The sequence below is a fragment of the Tenrec ecaudatus genome, chromosome 12 (assembly GCF_050624435.1).
Source record: "Tenrec ecaudatus isolate mTenEca1 chromosome 12, mTenEca1.hap1, whole genome shotgun sequence".
Taxonomy (NCBI): Eukaryota; Metazoa; Chordata; class Mammalia; order Afrosoricida; family Tenrecidae; genus Tenrec; species Tenrec ecaudatus.
The window spans coordinates 51,737,533-51,750,939 of record NC_134541.1 but is presented as its reverse complement, the minus strand read 5'-3'; the positions used below and the strand labels follow the sequence as shown (position 1 = coordinate 51,750,939).

At 38.7% G+C, this 13,407-nt stretch overlaps 1 protein-coding gene across 1 annotated transcript in view; it reads right to left on the bottom strand.

Moving 5' to 3' along the window:
- The window catches only part of CFAP61 (cilia and flagella associated protein 61), a 368,344-nt gene that overhangs the window by 94,836 nt on the left and 260,101 nt on the right, over positions 1–13,407 (bottom strand). The gene's annotated exons all lie outside the window — the stretch shown is intronic.

The following is a 13,407-nucleotide window of genomic DNA, read 5'->3' as shown; positions in this document are numbered from 1 at the left end:
GGAATTATGCACACACCTCGATTCTCTATCACACTTACCAGGACACAGATACACATCAGATACATATGACCATCAATTAAAGACAAATACAGCATCAGGACAATATCTGAGACAACAGGAAAATTCAGTCTTCAGGAAAAAATAACAGAGTCGCTCATACAAGTGGCCAATATACAGAGACAGAAACCTTTCTTGAAGAGAAAAATTACAATGGAACTACCTTATAAGAAAATTCAGAAGCATGATATTTAAGAGAAATAGTAAGCTTCAGATGAAATAAAAGAAAACACAGAACAAAAGTTTAAAGACTCAGACAAGCACTACAAGAACAATTGATAAAATAAGTGAAAACCCATAAGTCTTGCCATCCTTGCTGTTTTCTTCCAAGAAAGATGTGCTTGTTCTTTTGGCAATGCACAGTACTTTAAATAGTCTTTGCCAACACCAGCATTCAAGTGCATCAGTTCTTCTTCCGTCTTCCTTAGTCAAGGGAGACTTAACATTGTGGAAATGTTAATGCTGCCCAAAGCAATCTACAGATAAAACACAATCCCCAGCCAGATTCGAACATCAGTCATTTAAGACATGGAAAAACTAATCACCAGCTTTATATGGAAATGAAAGAGCCTTACTAAAGAAGATGAACAAAGCAGGAGACCACACACTTCCCAATCTCAAAACCAACTACACTGATGTGGCAGTGAAAATAGCCTGGTACTAATGCAATGAGAGATACTTAGACCAATAGAACAGAATTGAGAACACTACAGTAAATCCCTTCACCTATGGATAGCTGCCTTTAAAACAAACACTGGCATATCCATTTGCAGAAAAGTGAAACAGGACCAACACAATACACCAGAAACAACAATGAAGTCAAGCTGGGTAAAAGAGCTACATGTACAACCTAAAATTATAAAAATCATTAATGAAAAAAATCAGGAAAAACTTAGGGACCCTATTAGATGACAAAAATACACTACCAAAGTTAACTAAAGACACACAAATAGAAGAGAAATTAAGTAACAGGATTGTCCTTCTAATGAGGCATCTAGGACTATTAAAGGTTTCCCCAAAAGAGAACTCACGGACTGGGAACTTTATAATGACATATTGGGCAAGGGAGTAAACTCTTAAATATATAGAAAATTCCAACACCTCAACAAGGAAAACATAAACAATCCAATAAAAATGGGCAGAATACATGAACAGACATTTCACCAATGAAGACACTCAGGCTGTCAACAAACATAAATAAGAAATACTAGCCAAAAAAGAAGAAATATTAGCAATGATTACCCATAAAATCCAAAACCAAACTCACTGCCATCTAGTTGATTCCGACTCAGGAACTCTATAGAGCAGAGTGGAGCTGCCCACGTGGATTTCAGAGACTGTCAATCTTTAGAGGCAAAGAGAGCCGCAGGTGGTGATTTCAAATTGCTAACTTATAGTTAACATCCCAACACTCAACTCACGATACCACCAGGACTCCTCATTACCTACCCATTAGAGGAATTCACATCAAAACATCTCATTCCTTCACTAACAGCAAAGTTAAAAAACAAAACAAAACAATAAATGCTGGCAAGGGTGTGGGGAAAATGGTACTTTCACACACTACTGGTAGGACTGTAAGATGGTGCAAACACTGTGAAAAATGGTAGTTTTCCCCGTCAAGAATTTGAAAATAGAAATGCCATACACCACTGAAGCACCTTTCTAGGTATGTATATCCCAAAGAAAGAAAAGCTGTGACACAAACAGGCAGATGTGCATGGTAGCGCTGTGCAGAGTAGCAGAAAGATGGGTAGACTCTGGTACATACAAGCAATGGGGTTCTTCTATGCAACGTTAGAGGACAATAGTGAAGCTGAGGCCGCTCATATGAATGAACCTGGAATATATTATGCTGAGTGAAATTAGTCAAACACAAAAGGGAAAATGTTTTCTGAGACTGCAATTGTAAAAAGCCAAGAAGAGTTTTTTTTCACATTGAGGGTTATCAGGTGTGAGAGAAGAGAGGGTAAATAATCCGCTAGAAGGTAAAATTATAAACTTTGGTGACAGGGAAGGCAATATACAACAAAAGAGAGATTGGCTGGGAAAAAAGTGATAGCGGCAGGGTAAGACACTTGAAGGAGTTCAAGAGTTAAAGACAACAGAGGCAAATACTGGAATATACACAATCCAACAACAATGGGGATCTCGGAGTGGATCCACGGAAAGACACACAGGTGGAACAGGTGTGAGAGGGAGTACACCCACATACGAGGAGTTGGCCCTCCCCCACCCCCAAAATGATATTGGGTGGAGTTTTTGTTGTCTTAAGCATGTTTCCTACTAGGCAAGCGTCAAGCAATTCGCTCTGAGTTAGTGCACCCAGTGGCGCCGCCTGGTCACAGTGAATTTTTTTCGTAAAAGCAGTTTCATTTGAACCTCTTTTTTTTTGTGATGACTGAGATTTAAGAGTACAGTGTGAGGCTGTGAAATGTTGTTTCCTGCTCAGGAAAAATGCCTCAGAAACTGTTGCGATGCTGAACACAGCTTGCAAGGACAACACTATGGGCAAGATGCCATTGTCACCTCGCCCCCCCAAAAGCTTGTCGAGTGAAATCAAAGATCAAGACGGTGCTTTGGTTTTTTGATGTGAGGGGGATAGTGCATTTGGGGTTTGTTCCACCAAGTCAGACTGTTAATCAAGCTTTCTATTTAAAAGTTTGGAAGATTGCTTAACAGTGTGTGACAAAAAAGACCTGATTTTTGGCAGACAGGGGATTGATTTTGCCAGAACAATACTAAACAATGCACAACAACAATGCACCTGTTCACTCATACATCTCAGTGTGCCAGTTTGGGGCAAAAAAAAAAAAAAAACCAACCCAGCATGCCTCTCTTGCCCCACACACCTTTTACTCACCTGATCTCACTCTGTGTGACCTCTTTTTGTTTCAGCAAATGAGAGGGACATGAAAAGACAATGGCTTGACAACACAGAAAAGGTGAAGAAAGAAATACAGGAGGTGCTGTCAGCCATCCGAACAGATGAGTTTGAAAAGTGTTTCCAAGAATGGAATCGCAGGTTTGACAAATGTCTCAAGTATCATGGAGAGTACTTTGAAGGTTGTTTTGTAAAAAATTTAAACACAGCTTTGAAAAAAGGATCTGTTTTGGGGGCAAGGGGTAACCCTCTTATATATAGATATATATAGACTTGACAGAAAATATTTGTACATGGGTTTTTACCTTTTGCTTTAAATATATCCATGAACATGGTAAAGTATACAGGGAAAATCTAGGAAAGCTTTTGAGACATAACTAAAGATCTTGAGGTACTGAGTCTGCTGGGCCTGGGGTCTCAAGACCACGAACTTTGTGGACACCATCATCATCAATGGGCATCTGGTAGTTTACAAAAACAATGCTCTATACTCTACTTTGTTGGGTAATGTCTAGGGTTTTAAAAGCTTGTGAGTGTGCAACAGGTGTGACTATTGGCCTCTCCTTGTCCCAAGGAAAGGAAAAAAATGGAAATCAAAATACACGTGGAAACAATTAGTACAATGGACTAATGGACACTGGGACATCAATATCCACAAACACGAGACTAGAAGAACTAGATGGTCTTGACTGTCATTACAGACTGCTCCGAAAAGGATCACATTAGAAGGCCCTTAATAGAATGGGAGAACAATGTGAAACATAACTCAAAATCATTTGAAAAACCCACAAAGTTGACTGGTCAGAGATTGATGGCACCCAGAAAACGATGGTCTTTGGTGACTCTTCAGGTGTGAAAATAAGCTCATCCCTAGGGCTCAATTTTCAGCCAAACAACAGACAAATCTATAAGAGGAGCAAAACACTAGGGAGGTAAGTGCCTTAGAATAAATTAAAGGGGCAGAATTTATCCCGGAAGAAAAGCTCAGCAGAGTTAAGAAAGAACAAGAAATGGCGATAGGAAACCTACGAAGGAAGTGGATAAGTGATTCTACATTGGGGATTTCAGTGAGATGAAATACAATGTGTATGACTTGCACACTGATATGCTCTATAAGCCAATTCACAATAAAAATTTTTAATTTTAGAATTATCCATAAAACAATCTCAACCCTAAGATTTGGGTGCAGAATTAAGGCAAAATTAAGGTGTTTTCAGTTAAAGAATTAAGAGAATTTGTTACCAGAAGATCTTCAATATAAGAAATGGTACAGACAGGAGGGAAAACAAGCCATTGGGAAATGTTTAATGTTACTTATATAGAACCCCCACCCCCCTAATGGGAAAATGCACCATGTATAAAGTACAGTTCACTTAGTGGTGTTTCCAAATCGTATACCTCTGGTGTGGCCTATGAAGGAAGCTGTGCACCTCGAAATGACAACCACATTTCAAGGCTAGAAGTGTGTGTGTGTGTGTGGGGGGGTGTCTGTCTCAGAGAAGGTGATTTCACTTCTGCTGGGGGGTCAACCAGGGGGGCAAGCTGCCATTAGGAAAAATGCTTGACCTTACTTAGCTAGACCCTCACTCTCCCAAAATGGAAAATACACGCTGTATTATGTTCCTACTCTGCCATTTTTTACCTAGTTTCTATTCTATGACTACTGAGATTTTCGATTTTGTACTTTGAAGGTGCAGCGCATTCTTCATTTGCCATTCCATAAGGATTATGATTTAGAAGCCCCACTGGATTTTACCTCAAACACACTATAACAGATTAAAGGAAATGAAATACCCCATTGGTTTTTAAGGTTGAAACACCTCGTGTAGCAGTTCTCAACCTGTGGGCTGTGACCTCTTTGGGGGTCGAATGACTGTTTCAAGGGGTCGCTCTATTCATAACAGTAGCAAAATTACAGTTATAAAGTAGCAACAAAAATAATTTTATGGTTGGGGGTCACCACAAGCTAAGGAACTGTATTAAAGGGTCGCAGCATTAGGAAGGTTGAGAACCACTGCCCTAGTTTGAGAAGAAGCAGATGACTATTATTCCAAGGTTGTGGATTTGGAAGTCCTTGGACTTTGGTTCAAATCTCCTGCTTAAGGGGTGCTAAATAATTGACAATTTAAGACTACCATATATTTTCACACTTGCTTTTCTTTTTAATAACATGTCCAGCAGGAATAGATCTGCCTTAGGGAATAAGATTTATCGAAAATTTTGCCCTATCTGCAACCTTTATTTGTTTGTGAAAAAAGTGTTCAAGTCATTTAAGTTTTTAATTTGTACAAATCAACAATTCATGTATTTTAGTCCAAAATGCCATCTTATGCATGTATACTTTTCTTTTCTCAATAGCATTTAAAATCCTATACTATTGGTTAAATCAAGGATACCATTAATAGAATTACTATATGCCCCATAAGGATTATTTATAATATCCCCCCACAAAATGATAATGCTTTCTCTAAAGTGGATCTGGCTATATGAATGAATTTTGAGCTTTCACTTAATTGTAAACTCTAATTTATAAATAATTAGTTCTTATGATGTGGCCCTATTGCATCTATCCCCTCATGCAGAGACCACTGAAAATATAGGGGGAAACAGTAAAGTGTGACAAAGAAATTAAATGGTGCTTAGGTCTCAGAAAGGATAGCATATGGATTCTGAAAGCCTTGTCTTAAAACAAGCAGCCATCTAAGTCAACTAAATGCACATGGAAGAATCACACTAGCTAGACTTATTCATAAGGATTATGAATAATAAAATCAAAACTGGATGAGGGAATTGTATTAGATCTTAAACTCTAGGTATTCAGTTTGCAGAAGATTATTGATGATAGTAAAGGCCCCAAATACATTTCCATATGGATTAATCTGCCAGTGAGTCCCCTCTGACCATTGAGCAAGTATGTGAGTAGTCTTGCTATCAAACAATGTGCGTTGGAAAGTGAGATGAAGCAGCTCTATTTAAGTAAAAAATTAACACCGTATCATTTGTTTTCCCTTTTGACTTATTTTAAATTTGTCTAGTTTTTACTATTTTCTGTTTTAGATTGAGAATTCTCTGTACTTTTTGTTTTGTTGTCGGTTTTATTTTTTTCTTTACATAAAACCTAGGAGAGGTAAATCTACAGACACAGTGAACAGATGAATCATTTCTTAGTGTTATGGCAGGGATATAACACAAGATGAGTTGCATTAGGTAAAATCTGCTGCACAAGACCACTTTAGAGTATTGGAAAGCAAGGATGTTACTTTGAGAACTAAGGTGCACCTGATCCAAGCCATGGTATTTTCCACTACTTCACGTGTATATGAAAGTAGGACACTGAACAAAAAGACAGAAAAAGAATGTATGCATTTGAATTGTGGTGCTGGTGGAGAACATTTAAAGTATTATGGACTACTAAAAGGACAATACATCTGTATTGGAAGAAGTCTGGCCAGATGCTCCTTAGAAGCAAAGATGTCAAGGATTGGTCTTACCTACTTTGGACATGCTGTCAGGAAAGGCTAACCTTGGAGAAGGACATCAAGTTTGCTAGAGAGGCAGTGAAAAAGAAGAAGACCCTCATTGGGATGGATGGACATAGTGGCTGCAACAATGGGCTCAAGAGTAGGAACAATTGTGAGGATGGTGTAGGAACTGGCAGTGTTTTATTCTGCTGTTCATAAAACTGCTATAGGTTAGAACTGACTCAATAGCGTACAACAATAACAACACCAGTGGCAACATGGCAGGGAAGGTTATGGGGAAATAGGGAGCTAAAAATGAGTACAACAAAGAAGGATGTTCTAAAACGGATTGTGGTGATGGTTATATAACATGCCAAAATATGTTTAAAGCATTAAATTGTATGGTATGGGAATTATATGTCAATAAAAGTTAAAATTTAAAAAGAGAGAAATGGTACAGTAAGGGAAATTATATCAGAGAAAAATATAGGCCTTCAGAAAAGAAAAAGAAAAATAGGAAAGGAGAGCGAGAGAAGAAAATATCCGGATAAATACAAAAGATAATTTTTCTTAAATTCTAAAACAGATATATGACTTTAAAACAAAAGTTACTTCAGTGCTGTCTCTTCCGAGGCTACCACTGAAGGCATATCTGATCAGAGCACACAGGAGCAAACAAAGAGGGAGGGAGAGAGAGTTGAGCACATCCTGGCCCACCAAGCCCTGAGGAAGATATTCCTGCTCAGAGCAGTCAGTGCACAGAGAGGACCATAGGGCTGACCCCACCACCAGACAACTTCCCTCACTGACACACAGCACTACGGAGGACAATGGTAGAGTGCAGGAATTGTGCCCAATCTGACCCCACCACACCAAGGCGAACACTAAGGGTGCACAACAGAACAGAAAGGGGAGCAGAGCAATGAAGTCCCCGGGAAATATCAAAGATAGACTTTGGGGCCAGGGCGTGACACCCCATCAGACTTGACCACAAAACACTCCTAAAGGCCAACAAACAGACCTTGAATTATTTACAGGCTTTTTTTTGGTCATTGTTTTGTTGTTTTCTTTTGTTGCTTTGTTTTGCTCTTATTTTTGTGCATATTATTGTCTCTGCAGGTCTATCCAGATAAGATAGGCAGGATAAACAATCTGGACGAGAAGACAACAGGACCGATGGATGGGGGTTGGGGCACGGGAGAGGGGGAGGTGGGGGAAAGGAAGCGGGTGTTAATAACCTAGGAACAAGGGAACAAGTGATCTAAAATTGATTGTGAGAAGGGTGTAGGAGGCCTGGTAGGACTTGATCAAGGGCAATGTAACTGAGAGGAATTGCTGAAACCCAAATGAAGGCTGAGCCTGATAGGGAGACAAGAGGAAAGTAGAAGAAAATAGAGGAAAGAGCTAGGAAGTAAAGGGCATTTATAGCGGTCTAAATACAGGCATGTACATATTTATATATGATGAGGGGTAAATAGATCTAAGTATATATATTTATAGGTTTTAGTATTAAGGTAGCATATGGACATTAGGCCTCCACTCAAGTACTCCCTCAATGCAAGAATACTTTGTTCTATTAAACTGGCATTCCATGATGCTCACCTTCCCGACATGATCACTGAAGACAAAGCACGTGCATAAGGAAAGGTGGTGAAGAAAGCTGATGGTACTCGGATATCAAAAGATATAGCATCTGGGGTCTTAAAGGCTTGAAGATAAACAAGCACCCATCTAGCTCAGAAGCAACAAAGCCCACATGGAAGAAGCACACCAGCCTGTGTGATCATTAGGTATTGATAGGATCAGGTATCAGGCATCAAAGACCCAGAAAAAGAAATCATATCATTGGGAATGAGGGGGAGTGTGGTGTGGAGGCCCAAAGCCCATCTGTAGACAACGGGACATCCCCTTACAGAAGAGTTGCGGGAGGAGACGAGCCATTCAGGCAGCAGCATAGCACCGATGAAACATACAACTTCCCTGTAGTTCTTTAATGCTTCTTCCACCCCACCTCCCTTCCACTATCATGATTCCAATTCTACTTTACAAGTCCAGCTAGACCAGAGAATGTACACTGGTACAGATAAGAGCTTGCAACACAGGAAATCCAGGACATATAAACCCCTCAGGCCCAATAATGGGAGTAGCAATACCTGGAGAGTAAGGGGAATGTGGGGACAGAAAGGGGGAACCAATTACAATGATCTACCTATAAACACCTTCCCAGGGGACAACAGAAAATGGATGAAGGGAGGCATCAGCCACTGTAAGGCCTGAAAATAATAATAATTTATAAATTATCAAGGGTTTATGAGGGAGGGAGGGAGGGAGGGTGGGGAAGGGAAGGGGAAAAGGAGAAGCTGATACCAAGGGCTCAAGTAGAAAGAAAATGTCTTGAAAATGCTGATGGTAACAAATGTACAAATGTGCTTGATACAATGGATGGATTGTGATGAGTTGTATGAGCCCCCAATAAAATGATTTTTTAATGTGTTTTAAAACATTGTTGTTATTACTTTATTGTTATTTTAAAGATGTTTTACTTTTTCTGGAAGTATTTCTTTAGTGCTTTTTAAAAATTTAATAAATCATTTTATTGGGGCTCATACAACTCTTATCACAATCCATACATATATCAATTGAGTAAAGCACGCTTATACATTCATTGCCCTCTTCATTCTCAAAATTCACCTTCTACTTGGGTTCCTGGAATCAGCTCATTTTCCTTTTTTTCCCTTCTCCTCCCTCCCCGCGGACCCTCCCTCATGAACCCTTAATCATTTATAAATTATTATTTTATCTTATCTTACACTGCCTGGCGTCTTCCCTCACCCACCTTCCCGTTGCCCATCCCCCAGAGAGGAGGTTACACGTAGATCCCAGAGATCAGTTCTCCCTTTCTACACCCCCTTCCCTCCTGGTGTCGCCCCTCTCACCGCTGGTCCTGAGGGGTCCATCCATCCTAGATTCCCTGTGTTTCCAGATCCCTGCTGCACCGCTGTGCATCCTCTGGTTCTTTAGTGCCTTTTATGTATGGAAGGGTACACTATCTAAGACTAACTGATGTTATTAGTAACAGTGCCAAACTCACTGCTGTCAGGTCAATTCTAACTCACAGCAATGCTTTAAGGCAGGATAGAGTTGCCCATTTTGGATTTCTGAGGCTGTAAATCCCAGCAAGATCAGAAAGCCTCACCTGTATCCTGTGGAGTGACGGGTGGATTCAAATTGCCAGCCTTGGAGTTAGCAGCTCCATAGTGTACAACCACCGTGCTGCCAGGGCGCCTTAGCTGACAGTTACTATTCCAATATATATGTCGAACTGCTTTAAAGACATCTTTAAGAAAGGAACTTGATTGTAACCTGGGGATTTCCCATATTGTAATTTAGAGTCCAACTACAAACACTTAGATAACACAAATAGGATACGACAACAACAACAAAGCAGAGACATTAAAATGAAATACTAAAAACGCATTCTAGTAATTCAATTAATACAGAACAGAAAAAATGAAAAGCAGAGAGGACAAACAGGAAAAAACATAAAATGGTAGACCTAAATGTAACCATATAGATAATTACATTAAATATGAATGTAAAAACATTCCAATTTACAGGCAGAAATAGTCATAAAGGATATAAAAATGTGGTAATTAGAATTCTATGAGACTACCAACATTCTCTCCCCTCCCCTAAAATGTGGCTATGAAATAGGAATCTATGATAGGCACACCCAAGATGTGAATGTATTATATGGCAGAGGGTATTTAAAGGAAGATCTGACCTAATCTTAAAGGAAATTCAAAGAATGAGAGGGATTCAATGTGGGGGCAATTCTCCATTATCCCCTTGAAGATGGAAAGGGCCATGTGACAAGGACAGTGAATAATTTTTGACTGAGAGCCAGAAAGGAAACAGGGACCTGAGTTCAACAACTGCCAGGAACCCATAAGAGATGGGAAGAGGTCACCAAGCACCAGACGACAACAAAGCCGGGACAACATTTGGCACTGAGAGACCTTGAGCAGACAGTCATGCCTGAGCTATGTAGTTACTTATTTGTTCTGTGTCTGGAATTCTGATGCGTAAACTTTGAGCTACTAGAAAAGTGCTTTTATGGCTGCTAAGTTTATGGTAATTTGCTACACACCAATAAAATACTAATACAATTTCCTTATGATGGCTACAAGAGACACACGTTAACTCGAAAGGCACAGATAAGTAGAAGTAAACGAATGGGGGAAATACACAACACAAATGTGGATTATAAAGATAGGTGAAACTACAATATTAATGTTATGTAAAATGAATTTTAAGATAAGGGATGTTATTAGAGACAAAGAGGAATATTTCATAAAGATAAAGACAAAATTCATTGGTGATATACAATATTTAGAAATACTTGATTAACAACAGAGTCTCAGGAGAGATAGAGTCACAAAAATGAACAGAATAAAAGAGAGAATGACAATTTCATAACGATAGTATGATATTTTATATCTCTCTCAGCAATTGATAAAACAAATAATTCAATACCAATTGAGTTGATGCTGACTCAAAGCGACCCTACCGGACAGGGTAGAACTGCTCCTGTGAGTTTCTGACTAACTCTTTATGGGAGTAGAAAGTCGCATCTTTCTTTTGTGGAGCAGCTGGTGGTCTCAAACTGCTGAAGGCCACCAGAGCTTTTTCAGTTGATATCAACAGACAAAAATATCAGTGAAGACAATAAAGATCTAAATGTCATTATTAATCACTTTGGATTCAGTATTAGGTAATACTACACCTATGAAGAGTACAGATATATTTTTTATATATTCACAATGAGAATTCATATGCTTACCCGTAAAACAAATCACAATAAATTTCAAAGATGTTCTCTGAGCATAAAAAATACAATAAAAAACATATAGGAAAAGCTCAAATATTTTAAATTAAACAACACACGTCTAGATAATCTATGTATCAAAGAATAAATCACACAAATGATTAAAAAACACAGTATATTGAACTGAATAATAATGAAAATTCAAGAAAAGTTTACAACTTTAAATGTTGTAATTCAGTGACTTAAAGTTCCATTGTAAGAAATTGGAAAAAGAAGAGCAAATAATTTAAAAATAAGCATAAAGAAGAAAATAAATAAGAGAGAAATCAATGAAAGAGAAAACTGACAATTAGTAGAAAAATGGACAAATCCGAAGACTGATTTCCTGAAAAAAAAATCTAAAAAATTGACAGAGAAAAAGAATTTAAAAAAAGAGTATGAATAAACACAATATATTGCTATAAGAAATAAAAGCAGGATAAATATTACAAATCTCAAACATTAAAAAGATACTAACAGAATAAATAAACAACTCTGACCAATTTAAATGAAATAAAGTTCTTGAAACAATACAACTTACTAAAGTTGACCTTAGAGGAAATTAAAATCTCAATAACTCCATATCTATTAAAGAAATTGAATTCATTATGAAAAACTTTCCCACAATATAAATTCCAGGCCTAGATGTTTCACTGATTAATTCTATCAAACCTTCAATTAAAAAGTAATACCAATCTTCCATAAACTTTCTCAGAAAATAGAAGAGGCACTACAAACTTATTTTATGAGGTCAATATAATGAAAAACCCCAAAAAGACATTACAGAAATGGACAAATCTAGAAAATTATAGATTCCTCAAGAAAATAGTTTTAGAGGAACTTAAAACATGTGGGCAAATCAAACTCCATTGTGTAGAAGGACAATAGACGACGCTGTCAGTGTTGATCTGGGAGGCTGTGTGTTGCTGCAATGCTGGAAGCTATGTCGTCAGTATTTCAAATGCCAGCAGGTCACTCAAGGTGAACGAGTTCCAGTGGAGCTTGCAGCCTAAGAGGAGACTATGAGCAAGGTCACGGCCATCCATTTCTGTGAATTCAATCACTGAAAACCGTATGAATAGTAGTAGAGCTTCGTCAGATACAGTGTCAAGTCTTTACACTTCTGCCAGATTTGGCAGAGGAACCTTTATGAGAACCAGCAGGAGGTTGTTAGAGAGAGTGCCAGAAGACGAGTCCCTGTCATTGGCAGGCACTCGAAATCTGATTGAGGAAGAGCTGCCCTCTCAAAGTAGTCGACCATTATGATGTGGATATAATAAAGATTTCAGGGCATTAGCTTGCTGTTGGGCATGATTTAAAACTAGAAGAAACATCTGCAAGAATTCATTATTAACTGCCATGAGAAATGTATGATATATGAATCTATGAAAATTTGAGGTCATGATAGAATGTACTACAAGCATGTAGCGTGGCTTTAGGCACCTGGCAAACTCCCTTCACCTTGATCCTGTCTCAGAGCAACACAATAGAACAGAGTAAAATGTCCCCATAGGGTTTTCAAGCGGAGTCTAATTCCAGTCCTTTTGAATATAGGCTGGCTCAGTGACTTGTCTCTAATGAAGACATACAATGTAGTGTAAATGAGACTTCTTGACTTTGGAAGCTAAGTCACAGAAGTCACATAGTTCCTACCTGTCACCTGTACTCTTCTTCTCTCTTCTTCTTCTTCTTCTTCTTCTTCTTCTTCTTCTTCTTCTTCTTTTCTTCTTCTTCTTCTTCTTCTTCTTCTTCTTCTTCCTCCTCCTCCTCCTCCTCCTCCTCCTCCTCCTCCTCCTCCTCCTCCTCCTCCTCTTCCTCCTCTTCTTCTTCTTCTTCTTTTCTCCTCTCCTCTCCTCTCCTCTCCTCTCCTCTCAGTGTCATTGTCTAAGTAGTCTGGCCCAAATTGCCCAGTGTCGACAACCAGATGTGAGAGTCAGCGGCCTTCTGGATGACTCCAGTTATAGTCACTATCTAAGTGCAACTTCATGGGAGAGCCCCACACCCCACGTACTTCCATAACTTCCCACGTAAGCCTTATCCACCTCCCAAACCAAAAGCGATATCAACAATAATTTACTGTTGTTTTATATCATTAAGCTTGGGGTGGTTTGTTACCCTGCAACAGAGAAATTAAACAG